This window comes from Hippopotamus amphibius, chromosome 2 (genome assembly GCF_030028045.1).
Source record: "Hippopotamus amphibius kiboko isolate mHipAmp2 chromosome 2, mHipAmp2.hap2, whole genome shotgun sequence".
NCBI classification, from domain to species: domain Eukaryota; kingdom Metazoa; phylum Chordata; class Mammalia; order Artiodactyla; family Hippopotamidae; genus Hippopotamus; species Hippopotamus amphibius.
The window spans coordinates 71,190,042-71,207,038 of record NC_080187.1 but is presented as its reverse complement, the minus strand read 5'-3'; the positions used below and the strand labels follow the sequence as shown (position 1 = coordinate 71,207,038).

Below are 16,997 nucleotides of genomic sequence, written 5' to 3'. Positions count from 1 at the left end.
AGGATTTCAAAATAAACAATTAAGGAGCTGCCAAAACAATGACAGATTAAGTTTACTCAGATCATATCCTAAGAACAACCAGGAAAGACTGACAAATTAAAAAAAAATTTGGGGACTTCCCTGGCAGTCCAGTGGTTAAGACCCCATGCTTCTACTGCAGGCGGCACAGGTTCGATCCCTGGTCGGGGAACTATGATCCCACATGCTGTGCAGTGAGGCCAAAAAAAAAAAAACAACAACCAACCAAATCTGTTTGAGGCATGATCCATGAAAGAAAGAACTGATAAGCTGGACTTCATTAAAATTAAAATTTTCTGTTCTGTGAAAGACACTGTCAAAGAGGATGAAAAGACAAACCACAGACTGGAAGAAAATATTTGCAAAAGATATATGATAAAGAAATTTTATCTGATATATGTTAAAAAAAACTCTTAAAATTCCACAATAAACATAAACAACCCCACTAAAAATTGGACAAAGACCTTAACAAATGCCTCACCAAAGATAAAGATGGCAAATAAGCATATGAAAAGATACCCCACATCACATGTCATCAGGGAAATGCAAATTAAAACAACAAGATACCACTATACACCTGTTAGAATGACCAAAATATGGAACACTGACAAACACCAAATGCTGGTTGAGGATGTGGGGCAACAGGAACTCTGATACATTGCTGGTGGGAATGCAAAATGATACAGCCACTTTGTAAGATAGTTTGGCAGTTTCTTACAATACTAAACATACACTTAGTAAATGACCCAGCAATCATACTCTTTGGTATTTACCCAAAGGAGTTGAAAACTTATGCCCATACAAAAACCTGCACACAGATGTTTATAGTAACCTTATTCATAATTTCAAAACTTGGAAGTAACCCAGATATCCTTCAATAGGTTAATGGATAAATAATCTATGGTACATACAAGAAAATGAAATATTATCCAGCACTAAGAAGAAATGAGCCATCAAGCCATAAACAGACATGGAAGACCCTTTAATGCATATATTGCTAAGTGAAAGAAGTCAATCTGAAAAGGGTATTTGTATAGTGTATGAATCCAACTATATGACATTCTGGAAAAGGCAAAAACTATGGAGACAGTGAAACAATCAGTCGTTGCCAGGGATTAGGGAAGAGAGGAGGGTGAACAGGTGGAGCACAGAGGATGTTTCGGGTAGTGAAACTACTCTGTATGATACTGCAATAGTGGATACATGTCATACATTTGTTCAAACCCATTGAATGTGCAACACCAAGAGTAAACCCTAAGGTAAACTGTGGTGGTTACGATATGTCAGTGTAGGTTCACTGATTATAACAAATGTACAGTCTGGTGCAGGATGTTGATAGTGGAGGGACCTGTGTGTGTGTGGAGATGGACATATATGGAAAATCTCTCAATTTTGCAGGAAACCTAAAACTGCTCTAAAAAATAAAATCTACTAAAAAAATCTGTTTGAATGCAGGACCAAAGCAGTTAGAAATTATGGGGCTATGACTTAGGTGAGAAAGGAAGTTTGCAGAGGTGAGCCTGACACTTGGGGCCTGTTTTTCCTCTTAAGGCTACTGTCAATGACAAGAGCAAAGAGGCTGAAAAGCTGGGAATAAAATTTAACATATTCATAGAATAGAGGAAACAAGAATTGAAATTATGAATAAAGTTACTATAAACATCTGTGTGCATCTGTGTGGGCCTGATAAGGAGGAGAGGCTCTGGTAAACACCGCAGACTTTTGGTTGAGACCCTGAAGGGCTCATAGCAATAACTGGAAATAGACAAGCCCTCATAGGGACTGAATCCTCTATGTCCCTGATTGAACTATGGTGATCTGGAGTCACCAGTGGCTAGCTTAGCTTCCAGACATAAGATACCAAACAAGGCCTGATAAGGATAGTATGAGAAAGAGAAATTACAGGCTAATCTCATCTGTGAACATAGATTTTACAAGCCTAAACAAAATATTACCAAATTAAATCCAAAGATAAGTAAAAACAATAACACACTATGACTGAATTGGGTTTGTTTCAGGAATGCAAGGTAAGTTTAGAATTGAAAAAGTAATCACTACAATTCATTCTAAGAGAATAAGAAAGAAAAATTATACAATCAAATTAATAAATGCAGAAGAAGAATCTGATAAAATTAAACATCCATTCATGAATGATAAAAAGTTTTCTCAAACAAGGAATAAAAGAAATCTGATAAAGACTATCTACTAAGCAACCATATCTAAAGGAGAAATGTTGAAAGTCTTCCCTGAGATAAGGAGTGAGACAGGTATGCTTGCTATTACTCTTTATATTCAATATTATACTGGGGGTCCTAGCCCATGTAATAAGGCATGAAAAAGAAGGAAGGGATAAGGATAAGGATTGGAAAGTTAGAAATAAAGCAGCTATAATTCATAGATGACTTGATTTATATGTTGAAAATCCTACAGAATCCATAGATAAAACTATTAGAATAAATAAGTGAATTTAGCAAGCTTACTAGATAGAAGATCAATATATAAAAATCAATAGAATTTTTATACATTAGCAACAAACCATTAGGAAATAAAAATAATACAATTTACAAAATCACCCCAAATAATCAACCATCCAGGAATAAATCTAACAAAAGGTGTGCAAGAGCTCCATAAATAATTTATAAAACATTACTCAGAGAAACTAAACTTAAATAAATGAGAAATATACCACACCATGTTTATATATTAGAAGGCTCAATATTATAAAGATGTCATTTTTCTCTTGACTTGATCTATAGTTTCAACAAAATATCAATCTAAATATCAATGATAATCTTTTTTTGTGTGTCTTAAAATTGACAGTCAGTCTCAAATGTATATAAAAACATAAAGAACCAAGAATAGCCAAGACAATCTTGAAGAAGAACAAAGATCATTTACCAGGTGTCAAAACTTACTACAAAGCTTACATCTAAAACTAATACAATGTTATATGTCAATGACTTATAAAGATACAGTAATGGTGCAAGAATAGACAAAGTTCCATTCTGATACAATGAAACAGAATAGAGAATAAAGAAACAGGCCTATACATATATAGACACTTGACTTATGACAATGTGGCACTGCAGGACAGTGAAGACAGGAAGAATCTTTTAAGTAAATGCAGCTGGGTCATTTGGATATCCTTAGATTAAAAAAAGTGAAGCAACTTCTACCTCAAACTATATACAAAATTCAACTCAAGATGTACAGTATATCTAAATGATAAGAGTAAAACCACATAATAAAGAGTCTGACTCATTTTTTGATGTTTGACTGCTGACAGCTTTTTAAAGCCTCAGCCCTTTCTCTTCCCCTCATGCCCCATATGTGGTGAAACTGGTAAGAAAGCCTGGTTTCTCTCCTTTGGTACTGCTGGGAGATTCGAACCACACAAGGCCCCTGCTCATACATGGGAACCCTCACCCCAGCCCCGACACCAAATCCAAAATAAAAATTCCAAGCCAGTTTCTCTTCTTTGCTTGCTCAGGACCTGCTTTTGGGGGCTGCCCTGCTCTCCCCAGAGATCTCAACTATGTAAGCAAGTTGAGACATGTGCCTGTGGCATCATCAGTCTTGACATTTGAGTTGAATTTTGGGTGGGGACCCATACTGTTGCTTTAGGGTAGTCACAACAAATCAGAAAGCTTCTAGAATATAACATAGAAGAATATCTTCATGACTTTGAGGATAAGAAAATTTTCTTTAAAAGGACACATAAAGCACTAACCATAAAGGAAGGTTGATGCATCAGACTCCATTAAAATCAAGATCTTTTGTTCATCAAAAGATACCATTAAGAGAGTGGAAAGGCATAAAACATTTAGTCAATATATGGATTACATTCAGAGTATCTAAAGAAAAAATATCTAAATCAATAAGAAAAAGGCAGACAACCCAGTAGACAAATGGGCAAGAGACTTGAATTGGCACGTCACAGAAAAAGATATCTAAATGGCAGGTAAACAAATGAAAAAGTTCTCAGTCTCATTAGAAATCACAGAAATATAAAAAATTAAACCACAACGAGATACTACTATAGGCCTACCAGAAAGCATAAATTAAAAAGATTGACAATGCCAAGAGATGACAAGGTTCTGGAGCAACTGAAACTCCCATAGAGACCTGGTAGGAGTGTAAACTGGTACAATTGCTATGGAAAACTGTTTGGCAGCATCTATTAAAGCTTACCATATGCATTTCCCTATGACCCAACAATTCCACTCCTAGATTTATACCCAAGAGAAATACATATACATGTTCACCAATATATCCAAGTGTATTTGAATGTTCAAAGCAGCATTATTTAAAATAATCTCAAAATAAAAGCAATAAAAATTTTGTCCATCAACAGTAGAATAGATAAATTGTGGTATATTCATACAGTGGAATACTACACAATGAAAATGAATAAAGCATTCCTACATAAAACAATATAAATGAATCTCACAATGTTGAATAAAATGATACATATTGTATGATTCCATTTATATAAAGTTCAAAAATAGAGATGTTAGAAATCAGAATAGAAGTTACCTAGAACAAGAAATCTTATGATTTGTATGGAAATGCAAAAGACCCCGAATAGCCAAAGCAATCTTGAGAAGGAAAGATGGAGCTGGTGGAATTAGGCTTCCTGACTTCAAACTATACTACAAGGCCACAGTGATCAAGACAGTATGGTACTGGCACAAAAACAGAAATATAGATCGATAGAATAGAGAACTCAGAGGTAAGCCCAAGCACATATGGGCACCTTATCTTTGACAAAGGAGGCAAGAATATACAATGGAAAAAAGACAGCCTCTTCAATAAGTGGTGCTGGGAAAATTGGGACAGCTACATGTAAAAGAATGAAATTAGAACACTTCCTAACACCATACAGAAAAATAAACTCAAAATGGATTAAAGACCTACATGTAAGGCCAGACACTATAAAACTCCTGCAGGAAAACATAGGCAGAACACTCTATGACATAAATCAAAGCAAGATCCTTTTTGACCCAGCTCCTACAATAATGGAAACAAAATCAAGAATAAACAAATGGGACCTCATGAAACTTACAAGCTTTTGCACAGCAAAAGAAACCATAAACAAGACAAGAAGGCAACCCTCAGAATGGGAGAAAATACTTGCCAACGAAGCAACAGACAAAGGATTAATCTCCAAAATATACAAGCAGCTCATGCAGCTTAATACCAAAAAAAGCAAATAAGCCAATCCACAAATGGGCAGAAGACCTAAATAGACATTTCTCCAAAGAAGACATACAGATGGCCAACAAACACATGAAAAGATGCTCAACATCACTCATCATCAGAGAAATGCAAGTCAAAGCCACAATGAGGTATCACCTCACTCCGGTCAGAATGACCATCATCAAAAAATCTAGAAACAACAGATGTTGGAGAGGGTGTGGAGAAAAGGGAACTCTCCTGCACTGTTGGTGGGACTGTAAGTTGGTACAGCCACTATGGAAAACAATTTGGAGGTTCCTTAAAAAACTACAAATAGAACTACCATATGATCCAGTAATCCCACTCCTGGGCATATACCCAAAGAAAACCATAATCCCAAAAGAAACTTGTACCATAATGTTTATTGCAGCACTATTTACAATAGCCAGGACATGGAAGCAACCTAAATGCCCATCAGTAAATGAATGGATAAAGAAGATGTGGCATATATACACAATGGAATATTATTCAGCTATAAAAAGGGATGAGATGGAGCTATATGTAATGAGGTGGATAGACCTAGAGTCTGTCATACAGAGTGAAGTAAGTCAGAAAGAGAAGGAAAAATATTGTATGCTAACTCACATATACGGAATCTAAAAATGGTACTGATGAACTCAGTGACAAGAACAAGGATGCAGATACAGAGAATGGACTGGAGAACTCGAGGTATGGGAGGGGGCGGGGGGTGAAGGGGAAACTGAGACAAGCGAGAGAGTAGCACAGACATATATATACTACCAACTGTAAAATAGATAGCCAGGGGGAAGTTGTTGTATAACAAAGGGAGTCCAACTCGAGGATGGAAGATGCCTTAGAGGACTGGGGCGGGGAGGGTGGGTGGGACTCGAGGGGGAGGGAGTCAAGGAAGGGAGGGAATACGGGTATATGTGTATAAAAACAGATGATTGAACTTGGTGTACCCCCCCCCCAAAAAAATGGACAGAAGATCTGAATAGACATTTTTCCAAATAAGACATATAGATGGCCAACAGGCACATGAAAAGATGCTCAACATCCCTAATCATCAGGGAAATGCAAATCAAAACCACAGTGAGATATCACATCACACCTAACAGAATGGCTATCACCAAAAAAATCACAAATAACAAATGTTGGCAAGGACGTGGAGAAAAGGGAACTTTCACACACTACTGGTGGGAATGTAAATTGGTGCAGCCACTGTGGAAAACAGTATGGAGGTTCCTCAAAAAACTAAAAATAGAACTACCATATGATCCAGCAATTCCACTTCTGGGTATATATCTTAAGAAAATGAAAGCACTACTTCAAAAATATACATGCAACCCAATGTTCATAGCAGCATTATTTACAATAGCCAAGATGTAGAAGCAACCTAAGTGTTCATCAACAGGTGAATGGATAAAAAAGATGTGGGGTGTGTATATATATATATATATATATATATATATATATTATAGTCCATTATATTTGTATGTATATGTACAATGGAATATTAGTCATAAAAAAGGATGAAATTTTGCTACCTGCAACAACATGGATGTACCCGGAGAGTATTTTGCTTAGCAAAATAAGTCAGACAGTGAAAGACATACACTTAACATCTTTCACTTATATATGGAATTTAAAAAATAAAACAAATGAACGTATATAACAAAACAGAAACAGACTCACATACATAGAGAACAAATGAGTGGTTACCAGGGGGGAGAGGGAAGCAAGGGGGGGCAAGATAGGGGTATAGAATTAAGAGATACAAACTACTACATATAAAATAAATAAGCTACAAGGATATATTGTAAAGCACAGGGAATATAGCCAATATTTTATAATAATTTTAAGTGGAGTTTAATCTATAAAAATTTTGAATCACTATGTTGTACACCTAAAATTAATATTGTAAATCAACTATACCTCAAAAAATAGGTGAATTCATACTTTGTTCCATACACTTGATAAACTTCAAATCAATGGAAAATTTAATTTTAAAAATCATTCATAAAAAGTTCACACATAAAAATACTCGAAGAATACATGGAATAATTCTTTTAGAGCCCTGGAGAGAGAAAAGTCTAATTAAGACTATGAAACCATAAAATAAAGGATTAATTTATTCTACTACATAGAATAACTTTTGAATGGCATAACACACCATAAACAAATCCAAAAGACAAATTACAACCTGAAAAAATTACAAATCTTATTACAGACAAAGGCTAATCTCCTTTATACGTAAAGAGTACCTACTAACCCAGTAGAAATATTAGCAAAGGACAGACAGTCCACAGAAAAAAGAAATCCCACTGACTTAAAAACATGAAAAAATGCTCAAACTTACTCATAATAAATGCAAATTAAAATCACATCACAAAATCCAGATTCATAAAATCCAAAAGTTTGGCAGCACATTCTTTTGGCAAGTTGAAGAGAAACCAACAATCTCTTAATTTGCTGGTGGGAGTGCAAACTGTTACAATACTTATGGAGAACAATTGTAGAAATATTATAAATTACAAATACATTTCCCCTTTGACCCAAAAAATATAACTCTTATATTTAATTCCGTCTTGGCAACAGTTTTTCAGAGAACCCAGACTAACACATACTCTTCGTTTGGGAAAGGTGGAAAAAGTAAGAATATACATCCATATTTGCTTGTAATACATAAAAATATACTAGAAGAATATAGAAGAAAATCAGTTGAGAGAAGCAATAGAAATGAGGTGGTGGGGAGAGGACAAGACTTTTGGAACCATGTGAAAGCATTATCTGTACAAAAAGACTTTTGGAACCATGTGAAAGCATTATCTGTACAAAAAAGTAAATTTAAAATGCTCCTCTGGTAACTCTTAGAAATAGATATTTTAAAAAACTTTCTATTGTGGAATTATTATAGACTCATGGGAAACTGCAAAGATAGTACAGAGGTCCCCGTACCCTTCTTCAATTTCTTGCAATGGTTATGTTTTACACAATTATGGTAACATATGAAAACCAGTAAACTGACACTGATACAATGTGTGTATGTGGTCCTAAGTCACTTTATCACATATGTAAATTTGTGTAACCACCACTACTATCAAGGTACAGAACTATTCCATCATCACAAAGAACTGGGAGAAAAATTTTGATTGTACATTATGGAGGGAAAGATGTTAGGAATTTAGGCCTGAACCTAGGGCTCAAACTCAGAATGACTTACTTTAAAGGCGGTTACATCCCTCCAACATTAAGGCTGATTGTGGCTTAGTCAAATAGATCAATAATATGTCCTTGTCCTCATTCTCATTCTGAGATTGGCTGAGACAGGGTAGGGTCTGAGATAAAAAGCTATGCTTTATTATGGTAATTTATCAAGATAATCACCATTAAATAACAACAGGTGCTAAATACCAAGAAAGCTCATCTCATAGCTGATCCTCAATTCTGAACATTAAATCAGCCTTACTAGATTTCAGCTCAAGTTTCAATATTTATATAAGAGCCAGTAAAAATGAACAAGTTAAACTCTCTATGAGACTGATACCTAGGATCAGTCAATAACACACAAAGGCCCTGCTGGTGGGAATGTAAACTGCAACAACTCCTTAGGAGAGAAATGTGGCAATGGATATCAAAGGCTTATAAATGTGCCAATTTCTTGACTCAATAATTCCAGTCCTAGGAATTTATCTTAAGGAAATAAGTGTACATAAAAAACTTTATCACCTAGTATGATCATCAAAAGAAATCATTAAAGGATATGCTAGAATATATTCACTTAATGCAAAAGAAGGCAGTAAGGAAGAAAAGAACAAAAAAGATGAAATATAGAGAAAACAAATTGAAAATGGCAGACATAAATCTAACCATATCAATAACAACATTAAATGCGAATGGACTGTGTAATAGTATCTTTTTTCTTCATTTTAAAGCTCTTTACTGGAATATAATTGCTTTACATTGTTGTGCCAGTTTTTGCTGTACAACAAAGTGAATCATCTGTATTTATACATATATCCCCATGTCTCCTCCCTCCCGCAACTCCCTCCTACCCTCCCTATCCCATGCCTCTAAGTCATTGCCCATCATCAAGTTGATCTCCCTGTTTTATGCAGCAGTTTCCTACTAGCTATCTGTTTCACATTTGGTAGTGTATATATGTCAATACTTTTCTCTCGCTTCATCCCAGCTTCCCCTTTGCCCCCCAGCCCATGTCCTCAAGTCTATTCTCTACAACTGTATCTTTATTCTTGCCCTGTCACTGGGTTCATCAGTACCATTTTTTTAGATTCCATATGTATGAGTTAGCATACAGTATTTGTTTTTCTCTTTCTGGCTTACTTCACTCTGTATGACAGACTCTAGGTCCATCCACCTCACTACATATAACTCAATTTCATTCCTTTTCATGGCCGAGTAATATTCCATTGTATATATGTGCCACATCTTCTTTATCCATTCATCTGTTGATGGACATTTAGGTTGCGTCCATGTCCTGACTATTGTAAATAGTGCTGTAATGAACATGACGGTACATGTTTCTTTTTGGATTATAGCTTTCTCTGGGTATATGCCCAGGAGTGGGATTGTTGGTTCATATGGTAGTTCTATTTTTAGTTTTTTAAGGAACCTTCATACTGTTTTCTATAGTGGCTGTACCAATTTGCATTCCCACCAACAGTGCAGGAGGGTTCCCTTTTCTCCACACCCTCTCCAACATCTGTTGTTTCTAGATTTTTTGATGATGGTCATTCTGACCGGAGTGAGGTGATACCTCATTGTGGCTTTGACTTGCATTTCTCTGATGATGAGTGATGCTGAGCATCTTTTCATGTGTTTGTTGGCCATCTGTATGTCTTCTTTGGAGAAATGTCTATTTAGGTCTTCTGCCATTTGTGGATTGGGTTATTTGCTTTTTTGGTATTAAGCTGCATGAGCTGCTTGTATATTTTGGAGATAAATCCTTTGTCAGCTGCTTTGTTGGCAAATATCTTCTCCCATTCTGAGGGTTGTCTTCTTGTCTTGTTTATGGTTTCTTTTGCTGTGCAAAAGCTTGTAAGTTTCATGAGGTCCCATTTGTTTATTCTTGATTTTGTTTCCATTATTGTAGGAGCTGGGTCAAAAAGGATCTTGCTTTGATGGATGTCATAGAGTGTTCTGCCTATGTTTTCCTCTAGGAGTTTTATAGTGTCTGGCCTTAGATTTAGGTCTTTAATTCATTTTGAGTTTATTTTTGTGTATGATGTTAGGAAGTGTTCTAATTTCATTCTTTTACATGTAGCTGTCCAATTTCCCCAGCACCACTTACTGAAGAGGCTGTCTTTTTTCCATTGTATATTCTTGCCTCCTTTGTCAAAGATAAGGTGCCCATATGTGCTTGGGTTTACCTCTGGGTTCTCTATTCTGTTCCATTGATCTATATTTGTTTTTGTGCCAGTACCATACTGTCTTGATCACTGTAGCCTTGCAGTATAGTTTGAAGTCAGGGAGCCTGATTCCTCCAGCTTCATCTTTCCTTCTCAGGATTGCTTTGGCTATTCGGGGTCTTTTGCATTTCCATAAAAATCGTAAAATTTCTTGTTCTAGTTCTGCGAAAAATGCCATTGGCAATTTGATTGGGATTGCACTGAATCCGTAAATTGCTTTGGGTAGTATAGTCATTTTCACAATGTTGATTCTTCCAATCCAAGAACATGGTATGTCCCTCTACTGTCTTTGATTTCTTTCATCAGTGTCTTATAGTTTTCTGCATACAAGTTTTTGTGTAATAGTATCTTAAATGATAAGAAAGTTGACCCTGTAGCCCCTCTGTTTGATCTGGCTGCCTACAATAAAACTTCAAACCTTGACTCAAAAAATAAACTTAGTCTTGAGGGTGAGCTTTTCTGTTTCACTTTGACCTTCATCCAAAAATCCTTCTCCTCAAATGGCCTGTCTGCAGACTTCCTGCCATCAGAATAGATCCCTGATTAAACGTGAACAAGACTTTGTTCTCTCACCTACCTATCCCACGCTCTCAGTGTGTTTCTTCACACTGTATCTCAGGGGACATGCATATCCCATTCCCTAGCAGTGAGCCATCTAAAAACATTATTTCTCAACATTATAAACCAGGCTATAAAAGAGGCCCCTAGGAAACTTGGAGTATGTTTAGGTTGCCAATCAAGAACTACATTCCAGGTGGTGACAAATATTAGCATCAATTCATCTGGATGTGTATTAAAGACTCCCTGCCAAAAATATCCTAGGGAATTTGGAGTAAAGACTAGATCTTTTAGAAAACTTGGTATGTTCCAGATTAACACTTTTTGATATACCAAGAAGTATTGAGTCAAAGTGCAGTTTCTTAGTGGGGAAGTCATATCTTACTGAATTCTAAAAGGAAAAGACATGATGGAAACTTAAATGCATATTACTAAGTGAAAGAAGCCAATCTGAAAAGGCTACATATTGTATGATTCCAACTACATGGCATTCTATAAAAGGTAAAACTATGGAGACAATAGAAAGATTAATGGTTGTCAAGGGTTAGGGAGGAGGGAGCAATTAACAGGTGGAGCACAGAGGAGTTGCAGGGCAGTGAAAATACTTCGTGTGATACTACAATGGTGGATACATGTCATTATACATATATATACACATTTGCCCAAACCCACAGAATGTACAACACCAAGAGTGAATCCTTATGTAAACTATGGCCTCTGGATGATGATGAGTTGATACAGGTTCATGAGTTGTAACAAATGTACCTCCCTCTGGTGGGGAATGTTGATTATGCGTGAGACTGGTGGGGGGGGTCACAGGGGGTATGTGGGAAATCTCTGTACCTTCCACTCAGTTTTGCTGTGCACTTAAAACTGCTGTAAAAAAATAAAGTCTATTAAAAAAAAAATCCAGCAGGCCACTAACATTCTGGATGCAGCATATTCTGACTCAGTTAAGAGGCCAGAGTTAGGTCAGATAAAAGCAAAGGGGGTGAGGTATGGAATGCGAAGACAGGAGTTGAAGAGGGGATCAGGACCTGTTTCTTTTGAAATTAAGCAGCTTGGTAGCATGAAGCATGAATGGTTCCATTACTCTACTGGGTGTTATCAAGCAAGGTCAACAATTTCATCAGATTGTCTAAAATTAAAAGGGCCTTCCTCAAAAAAATGCTTTAGGATGATGAGATGGCCAGAATGCAGTTCGCAGTTGAAATAGGCACCTTTTTAAAAAATTAATTTATTTATTGACTGCGTTGGGTCTTCGTTGCTGTGCAGGCTTTCTCTAGTTGCGGAGAGCAGGGGCTACTCTTCGTTTTGGTGCGCAGGCTTCTTATTGCGGTGGCCTCTCTTGCAGAGCAGGGCTCTAGGCGCAGGCTTCAGTAGTTGTGGCACAAAGGCTCAACAGTCGTGGCTCACGGGCTCTAGAGTGCAGGCTCAGTAGTTGTGGCGCACCGGCTTAGTAGCTCCAAAGCATGTGGGATCTTCCCAGACCAGGGCTCGAACCAGTGTCCCCTGCATTGGCAGGCAGATTCTTAACCACTGCGCCACTAGGGAAGCCCCAAAATAGGCACCTTTTACATTCTTCATTGGTCAGTAAGGATTGGCTTCTTGTAGTAGACCTTTTAAGTACTAAAATAAGATATACATTTTAGTGCTGTAGTAGACTTTAAGTACTACAAGATAAATATTTTAGTGCTGAGGAAGAACAATACATATAGTCCAAAGCAATAACATTGTATAAGGCATTAGTATGCACTATCTTGATAAAATTTTCCTAAGCATTCTTTGAAAATGCATCTTTCACATAGCTGCTGTGAGAAATCTCTTAGTTTTTTTGTTTTGTTTTGTTTTAAATATAGATGCCAAGAGAGATGTTTTCTCTTTCCTCTGGGGCTGGTAAACTGGGATGACATAATCTGGAAACTGTCTGTAGCCATGTTCCTACTGTCCCAGTTTGGCAAAACCCAAGTTCAGTAGGAGTGATGTAAAAGAAAAAAATTATTCCTGATACTTATTAAAGAATGATAAGGTAGACTTTATTCAGAGGTACTATCAAATAGGTTTGGGCACCACTACAATGGGATTTTGTAGGGAAGAGAGACTGGCTCAGCTCCAACCATAACAAGGAAATGTGGAAATGTATAGCTGAGGAGCAGGGTGGGGGTCAGTGGATGGATGTGGGGTTCAATTTCATTCTTTTGTATGTAGATATCCAGTTGTCCCAGCACCATTTATTTATTTCTTCTTCACTGAATGGTCTTGGCACTCTTGTCAAAAATCAGTTGGCCATAGATTTGGGGGCTTATTCTTGGACTCTTAATTCTTTCACTGATGTATATGTCTCTCCTTATGCCAGTAACACACTGACTTAATTACTGTTGCTTTGTAGTTTGGAATTGGGAAATGTGAGTCCTCCTACTTTATTCTTTTTTTAGGATTGTTTTGGTTATTCAAGGTCCCTTGAAATTCCAAGTGCATTTTAGAATCAGCTTATCAATTTTTACAAAGAAGTCAGCTGGGATTCTGGTAGGTGTTGTGTTGAATCTGTAGATCAATCTAGGGAGTACTGCCACGTTGATAATGTTGTCTTCCAATCCATGAACTTGAGATTTTTTTAAAAATCTTTTTTTTCCCTTAAATCTCTTCTTTAAAAAATTGAAGTACAGTTGATTCACAATGCTGTTAGTTTTGGTGTATAGCAAAAGATTCATAAAAAAATCCTTACTTAGATCTTCTTTAATTTCTTTCAATAATTTTTCATAGTTTTCAGAGTACACATTTCACACTTCTTTTGTAAATTTATTCCTAAGTATCATTCTTTTTGATGCTATTAAGAATGGAAATTTTAAAATATTTCATTTTCAGATTACTCATTGCAAGTATATAAAAATACAACTGATTTTTGTATACTGAGCTTGTAATCTGCAACCTTGCTGAACTCATTTATTAGTTCTAGTAGTTTTAAAGTGTATTTCTTAGAATTTTCTATGTATAAGATCATGTGTTCTGTGAATAGGTATAGTTTTACTTTTTCCTTTCCAATCTGGATGCCTTTTATTACTTTTCCTTGCCTAATGGACCTGGCTAGAACCTCCAGTACAATGTGAATATACGTAGTGAGGATGGACATTCTTTTCTTTCTCCAGATCTTAGAGGGGAAGGTATCAGTCTCTTACCATTAATTGATATTAGTGGTAGTTTTTCCATAGATGGCCTCTATCAGGCTGGGGAGATTCCCTTTTACTTCTAGTTTGTTGAGTGTGTTTATCATGAAGGGTTGTTCCCTGGTTGTTCTTATGCCATGCTGGAAGATAACTGGATAATCCTGTGCCATGGGATTGCTCTTCTCAATCAGCCAATGGCCTCTCACCTATTCTCCCTGCTGGTAGCAGGGTGAGTAAGCTAGGGGTTCAGTCAACACTAAAAGAGATTATTCTAGGAATGTTGTGATTATGGCCTAAAGAATTCAAGAAAAGACATGGCTGGAGGTACACTGTTCTACATTTACATTATAAAATTCCAAAGGGAAAATTTAATAATCTAGAAAACAAATTAGTATTCATGTTTGACTATATACTCTGGGTAAGATTTGCATTTGTGCTCATCATTAATGAAACACTGTAGCAACCAATGAAAGAGTCTTTAGAAGCCTGTATTCACAGGTGGCAAGATGGATGATGTGGTGCCACAAGTAATGATGTAACTGGCATTAAATAAATGATATTAGCAAACTAGAGAGGCAGGAAGACCTGTATTGTTTCAAGACCTGTCATGACCTTGTAAGTAATAATACCATCATTACCTTGCTCTCATGTGTGAGATGTGAAATTAGCCAGGAATGATGCATCTGAAATAAAGACAAAAAGAGATGGCTCTTAGATAGTACCAAGGATTTTATGTGCACTGATACGACAGCAAGCAAATACGTAAGTCCCACTTCTTTATCCAATTTCCAAAATCTTCATTAATAAAACATTATACTTCACATGGGGTCATGAATTTCATAATACATATTTTAATCAAATTGTCTACATAATCAGGGTCCTTGCAAAAACATTTATTTACTTGGGATCCTGCATATTCTAAACACGGTCCTGAAGGCTGTACAGTAAAACCAACAGGAGTATGGGCTCTAGAGTCACAATACCCAGATTCCACTTATTAGCTATGTGACCTTGGACAGGATGTTTAATCTCTGTGTGCCTCACTTTCTACACCTGTATAATGTAAACAATGAAAGTATGGTACTTCATAGTGATGTTGTGAAGTTTAAATTACTTAATATGTACAGTGTTTAGCGTGTGGCATTTTGCAACTAAAAGTGAGAGCAATATATGGCACTGTACCTACCTTACACTGTCTTCCCTACTGGTAAGTTTCACAGTGGTTAAGTGAGGTGGTCTGAGTATGGATTGGAAAAGAAATTCCAGACATAAGGCAGAATGTAAAGAAGATAGGGTTTAAAGAGAAGGGATCCTGCCAGAACAGCAGGCTGACTTCCTGGTAGCCAGGGAGAGTTGACCATGAGCATAGGTTGCTTGTCTCTTTTTATAGCCAGGGAACAAAGGGACTTGTGAGTCACCTGCTGATAGGGTAGAATCCGCATGTTTCTAGTGGGATGAATATTCTTTATATGGGACGGGAAAGGAGCAAAGCATGCTGTTTGGGAAGGCTCAGAGATGTTGCAGTGGTTGCTGTGTGACAGAGTGATAAGGGTCCGGTAACTGTTCGGTGATGTTGGCTCTTTTATCTTGTTGTTTGTCCTCAGAGCACACTACAGTAAGGACAAAATGAGTTCCTCTATGTGTTTCCCACACGATGAAGTGAACTGTATTTGTGACATAGAAATTGAATTCATCTGGAAACATGGGTATATTAAAATGTAAATTAAAAATTAAAAGTTAAAAATAATTTAAATAAAAAGAGCCTCAGCATATCGTTTGTATTTCTTCAGTTACTGCTTTATAATTAGCTGTTTGGGGGCTTCATGACAACTTTTTTTGTTAACCCCATTTTCTTCAAAGGACCTAGTTCGGTATAAATGCACATTACAGCCCTCAGAACTGCTAATTGGATAGTCTGAAAGATAAGGCTGCTGCAGCAAAGAGTGGGCCACATCAGGGTACAGCTTTGCTGCTGGAGACAGAAGACCAATCATCTCAGAAATCTGAGCACAGAAAGAGTTGGGCCAGCCAAGTACTTTGTGAAGGCTCATTCGGACCCTCCGTCGTGGGGGTACTGCTAAAGTGACTGCCAGATGCTAGGGTCGTGGGCTTGGAGGCCAGAGTGGGTAGCCGGCTCGGTAGGAGAGGCTGGCCTCACGCGAGGCCGCAGGGTGAGTCATTCTCACCTTCCAAGGCAGGTGCCGGCGGCCAGACGCTTCGCCCCGGCGCGGGCGGGACTGGGAGCGGCCGCAGACCCCGAGGAGCCCCCTCCAGGGCCGCCTCCTCCAGGCGGGCACTGACCTTGCCGCGGTACTGCTGGGGAGCGCCCACTGGCACCCGGACCCACAGCTCGTCGAGGGGGGGGCCGCCGAGCCCGGGTCGAGCCGCAGCTCTCCAGCCGTTCCTCGGCGCCTCATTCCCGCGCGCCGTCGCGGGCTGAGGCGCGAGGGCCGAGCGTCGAGGAGCAGGAGGGCGGGGCGGGGCGCGCACGTCCAGTCCCGTGGAGATCGTCTCGCGCGTGCGCACGCCACGTACCCGCGCGGGGTGGGGAGGGTGGCTGTGCTCGGGGCGCGTGCGCTGCCGCCGCCTCAGCTTGCTGCTTCATCAGCACGGCCTGCTGCCGGCCCTC

At 38.0% G+C, this 16,997-nt stretch overlaps 1 pseudogene; it reads right to left on the bottom strand.

Annotated features, from left to right (window-relative positions):
• LOC130844376 (protein SPATA31F1-like) overlaps window positions 1-16,785 on the bottom strand; it is a 50,840-nt pseudogene extending 34,055 nt beyond the window's left edge.
• Between the last annotated feature and the right edge of the window lie 212 nt (window positions 16,786-16,997).